We start from the raw sequence: 6,000 nt of genomic DNA, 5'->3' as shown, positions 1-6,000 counted from the left end.
TGCTAAGAACTCTGTGTTATTAGCAGAATCAGTAGTACACAATTAAAAATCAAGTGCCGTAAGGATACACAAGTAGATACCTAAAAAAGGCAGCAATGGGATGCCATATCAGAGTTCTGAGGGTGGGTGCAGTTTGTTGAGGTCAATGCCTGAGGAAAATGGGTTGTCACTGAGTATGGTGTGGCATCAATGCAGTGTAGTAAATCACAGTTGTCTTGTTACTAAAGTGGGCTGGAAGTGAAATAGTGCCTGGATTTTGCATATGTGTGCAAATGAGTGCACATTAAGAAGCAAAGCATCTGCTGCCATCAATCTGAAGTTGTCTGGTGTCTAACAGCAAACTCAGGACTGACAGTACATTTTATTTTCTTCAGTAGCTTTAACTGCATTACTGGAAACTAGCATAAGTACTGGGGATATTTGATAGGCAAGGAGACACTGATCAGATTTTTCCTTAGACCAGTGCTTCTGACTTTTGCTGAGAAAGAAATAAATTCAAGAGTATCTTATTTTCTTTCATAATGCAGGCAAGGCACACAGCTGGGCATGGTATCTTGTCCTAAACTCACTTGCCTGTTATCACCAGGCTAAAGTAGTAATTACTACTAACTGTCCTGGGCGGTGCTTTGTGGTTTTATGTTTTTGTTCCAGATAATTTCTTCATGAAATATAATTTCTTAATGGAACATGTCATTCAATTGCAAAGTGTGTTCCTAATCATATTCCCAAGAGTGTACATTTACCTTAACAACATATTTAACTTTTCTCTGTCCAACTTCTTTCTAATTTCTTTTTATCAGATACCTACATTATGATGAACACGTGCATTTTTTTCAATGCACCAAATTAGCTTCAGGTTTTCTTTTTATTTGTGCCTGATTTTAATTACCCATTAGTTAAGAAAAGGTAATTAATATTTAAGAAAATTAACATAGTAATTGCAGTAAATATTTTTATAGTTTACCATTTAGTAAAAACCACACTCTTAGGATTTTCTAGGAGTGCAGACACAGAAGGGGCAAGTTTAATCAAATGTTAAAACACCAGCAATTATTGGTTTCTAAGTAAAAAAAAAAAAAAAGATAAAATGAATTAATCATTGGCTTTGACACTTCACATGGACCCCTGTGCACTTCTCAAGTATATTCCCTCTGTTTTAGAAATACCAATAATTTACTAATTGGGAGACTCTGTTCGCTGCTGTGAAAGTTGGAGCATTTTAAAATTTTCTGCTTACACCGTCTAAGTGTTTATATTCACAGTTTTATTATCTATTTTTGTAGCACTGATGTATTTTCAAAAATAATGATAATAGAATGTACTAGTAGTGTACATAAAATATGTTTTAATACCATTTTACAATATGTAGATGAAATTGTTTTTATAGACAGTACATTCTAACTCAAGTGACAAAAAGGTCCATGTACTACAGGTATTACAGATATTTGGATGTGGTGAATCTATGGCTAATTGTAATTTCAATTTCTTAAACATATCCAATCGAGATGAGAAATTTTAAACTGCATCTGAACATGATAGATATTCATTGTAGTATTTTACAGATAAATTACCATATCAGCCATACTAAGCATGTTCAGGCCCAGCCAGTACTTGGAAGGGAGAACATCTAGGACAAGCTCCAGTTGCTGCTGAAAGAGATTTTTAGTGAGAGCAGCAGGGGGCGCTTACCCTGTGGTCTGTGTGCTGATCCCAATTCCCCAGTGCAGCTAAGGGGACACTGTGCTGCAAACATGGAACAAAAAAACGAAGTCATGACTCTCTTTGATCATTAAAGATTCTTTGGCATCTTTTGAAAAGAGCAGCATTTATCCTGATGTTCTGGTAAGCACTTTGAGTACTGAGAAAAGCACTATATAATTGTAATTAATTATTATTATTAAAGCTGTTTTGAAGCCATGGATTTCTCTTTAGATTCATCCTACTTTGTGCCACTACTAAGGCCAGTAACCCCACTGCCGTTTCAGTCTGTCAATAACAAAGCACATTAGTCTGTTCAATTTTGCTTCATTACATAAATGCTAGTCTCAAATTATAATCAAAAATTTAAGAGTACTACTGAGGAAAAAAGACCAAATGGTGGAGACTTGCCAAAACTGATTATGTCAAAGATGGGCAGATGTCACTGTAGACTTGCAAAAAATGTCTGGTTTTAGACTTTTCCACATTTCAAAGGCGTAAAATGAAAGTAAAGGAGATAATAAAATATGTTTACATTATAAATTCTTTTTATTTCCTGCATTATTTTTTCTAGTTTGTGGGAACAAAGCATACAGTAAAGCTTATGCAATACAGAAAAATGAGATTCACCACTTTCAAATGACACCTTGGTCTCAGCTTTAAGATATTATGAAAGCACACTTTTGTTGTTCTTTTACTTGTAGTATTCACATGTAGCCATCATCCGTTTTGTCTCTTAGCTTAACCAGCCGATACATCAGCAGAGTCCTACCTTGCGGTGTGCGAAGCTGTAATATCTTGCATGCTTTCACATAAAAGACTACATGTAAAATTAACGCTTGTTCAATATTGCGCTGCGGCGCTCTGAGCTGTTCTGGGCATGTTCTCGTCTATTTACGTCATATTGCCGCGTGGCTGCCATGTTTGGACCAGCGGGTCCTAGGGCTCCAGTTTCACTGGCTGGCGTCAAGCTGGCTCCAGCAGCTACAGAGGATTTTGACACTTTACGCTAAATGCGTTCGGCTAGGGGCGGCGAAACAAGAAGTACATGCGTGCGCATTCTGTTTAGGGTGGAGTGCAAAGAACAAGCGCGTTCATACACACACATCTTACACTTCGACGGACGACAACACAACGGAGAACGGGGCGAGGAAGTCGAAAGTGAGCGTGCGTGGCCAGGAGGCGGGGAAGTAAGCGATAGCGCACGCGCACGCACAGTGGGGACGGCCCTTCGCAACACCTCGCGTCTCTGCCAGTTTGCAAATACTGTATGATGATGTCACCCATTCGAGAGCTTTTTCTTTTTCCAGTTATGGCGGAGCTGAAGTTATCAAAGTTTTTGTGGTAAGTCATCCAGTTTTGCGTCGTGGATTTCGCGTGTACATTGTATATACTCTAAGTCAACTTTCCTTTACGCGGCCCTTTTGTTCAGGCGAGGGGAAAGCCACAAAGCCCCTTTTCTAAAGTTTCTTTTCGACGTTGCGTCGCGCCTGCCAGGGGACTGACGTCTAGGGAACAAGCTGGCGCTCAAGAAGCTGTCGCTTGTTTTTGAAACTTGGCATCTTGGATTCCAGCACATCCGATAAGTGAAAATTGTTACCGTAGTGCATCAAAAAGATCGGTGTTACTGGCATGTTTTGGTTCCGGGGAACAAATCCCGAAGAGTCACTCGCGCCGAGTGCGTGGCATTTGACCTCAGTGGAAGCATTTAGTGGAATGCAGAGCACATAGTATGTGTCAGATCCATAACGATTTCAGTTAATAACGTGCCGAAAGTTAGGGTGGACGTGTTTTGGAGAGCTAGAATCGTATAATATTAAACTGTGTTGTGTACAGGGTGAGAGACTGTGTATGTATGTTGGAGTGAGCCTGAAAGTGAGATGTGGTATCTGTGCTTCCTCCTGAAAGTGCCAGAAAATGAGAATATTATTAAAATACGTGGTATGATAATATATGCATACTCTGCTTGAATGTGTGCCCTTGCGTTTGTGGACAGTCCGTGAGACGCGATGTGTCCACGCTTATTTGGAAAGCAGTAAGGCGAATCTCAAATGACCGAGTGAGAGAACGTACGTCTATACATATTCAGTTAGAGACCGAGACAGTGTATGTCATTTGAGGGTTGGTCAAGAGTGAGATGCACTTTGTAAGCACGCAAGTAGGCCTGCAGGTGAGGCATGACATCATTGCTCATACTTAAGAGTGTCATAATGAGACGTGATTTATGTGAACAGGGAATTGTGTGTCAAATGCATGTCATGGTCTTTGCAGTAATATGAGAGTGTTTTAGAGGCAGTGTGTTCTTTAAAGTGTCTGAGAATTGGAGTTTGTATGTCTGGAGCATACCAGGCACAGCTCACTTCAAAAAGAACGAAGACATGCTGAATGAGTTATACCAGATCTCTCGACTGGCCAGATAGTATCTGGGAGTTGCACAGGTCAGTCTTGAAAAAGGTACTTGGTATAAGGTGACCTGGTGTGAAAATATTTGCATGTGGCCATCAGTGTATCAGAAAAAGCAGGGTAAATTTCATTGTGGATATGTTAATCTTTGCATTGCTAGAGTTTTCTTTAATTATTTTCTTACAAGCATACCAAAATACAAGTGTTTCGTAAATATTCAGAATTACAAACATTTCTTAAGAATAAATATATATACCCAATCCTAATTTGGCAGTACTATACAGTAACATAAACATAACTAGAAAAATTAGAAATAAAAGCATTTTTTCTATGCATAACATAGAGAAGTTTTAAATGCCGATGCAGAACTGAAAAGAACACTGTCCTAAATTTGTAATGCAACACTGACATATTTCTCTTTATTTCAATCTGTTTTTTGGTTTCTGTTTGTTGCTGGTACTCTGCATTGTAACACAGTACTCTTCCTTAGGATATTCACTTTCACAACATCACTATTTCTATGCAATCAATATTGTGAGCAAATATCATTGTCCACTTGCTTCAGGGAATTCCCCACCCAACAATGTTAATTTTTATATACGTTAACCCCATGTTGTTTTATGTGGGGACCAACAAAATTTATTAATCTCATGTTTTCATGGCAACAATGTTCAAACTGAATTGGACGCAATGGTGACCAACTCTGGACAACAGAAAACAATGTGAAAATGTCCATAGAAAAAAAAAATTGTGTAACTCGTTTTTTATAATCCACATGTCCATTATCCATTCATAGTCTAAGAACATGCAAAATATATGCATTTTTTTCGTAAATACTGTTAATACATATTTTGCGGAAAACTCATTCCCATAATACTGTATACTTAAATTGAACATCCACTTCTTCTCATCATTTATTAAGAGTTCTGTCTTCACTTCAAACGCGCAGTATTATTGAAATGTGCCTTTCCTTGTTATCATTTTAAATGTTTGTTATGTACTTTATCCATGAAAACATAAGATTAAGAAATTTTCTTGGCTACTACTATAAACTACTTGGGGTAAGTAACATGTAAAACAAATGTAATTTTTGGTTGAAATGTTCCTTTAAATTAGGCCCTGGTGCAGTACTTCATACTCATTTTGTGAGTTTTACAAGACAGTTTCTTAGACAGCTATGTGTTATTCATCCACATCTAACCCTGTTAATCCAGTTCAGAAAATTTTATATTGATATGGATTATTCATTATTTTGGAAAAATGTAAGCTTATGCACTATGTTTGACAGTCGCATTTTTTCTACCCTTTAATATGTACTTGTGTTGCATAAAAATAGACTCATAAACTTTATGAGACAGGAGTGCTTGTGCTGTGGATGATATGTACACATCCAGCAATACATTTGCATCTGATCTAAATCCACCTTTAGTGCTCATTTAGCATTAAAATTAGGTAGGTCTAATGATTACATCCTTTAATTTGAAATTGTTGTTTTTCGTTTGAAAAACCTCATGTTACATGGGTGTGTCTGAGAACAACTGCAATTATGAAAACCGTGGACACTTAACTTTTACACTTATTTGACACCATATGATTTATGTACTTTTTACATACGAATAATGTTCTCTTGTTTTGGGTCTCTTACCAGTTATGGAAGAAATTACCATAAAAAGAAAATGCCATATGTTTGTCTGGAGTTGTGGTTAAGTTTATTTATATTTGTTTAAAATTGTAACAACTTACAGACACGCCCAGTGATCTTAAACTGAATTGAGAATGCTTACTATTTTACTGCAGCAATACTAATTATCTCCTTGACTGGTGATACTGTAGCATTTGCTACTTCAAACCATGCCCAAAGCTCACATTTTGAGATGTGGAACATTACTTCTCTAGGTG

At 37.4% G+C, this 6,000-nt stretch overlaps 1 protein-coding gene across 1 annotated transcript in view; it reads left to right on the top strand.

The window, feature by feature from the left end:
- The first annotated feature begins 2,625 nt into the window (after window positions 1-2,625).
- The window catches only part of raf1b (Raf-1 proto-oncogene, serine/threonine kinase b), a 105,292-nt gene continuing 101,917 nt past the window's right edge, over window positions 2,626-6,000 (top strand). The window contains exon 1 of the mRNA XM_039770892.1: window positions 2,626-3,042. The gene's annotated coding sequence lies outside the window, so the exon portion shown is untranslated. The remainder of the gene's footprint in view (window positions 3,043-6,000) is intronic.

Source organism: Polypterus senegalus, chromosome 12 (assembly GCF_016835505.1).
Source record: "Polypterus senegalus isolate Bchr_013 chromosome 12, ASM1683550v1, whole genome shotgun sequence".
Lineage (NCBI taxonomy): Eukaryota > Metazoa > Chordata > Cladistia > Polypteriformes > Polypteridae > Polypterus > Polypterus senegalus.
This window is presented reverse-complemented; position numbering and strand designations above follow the sequence as displayed.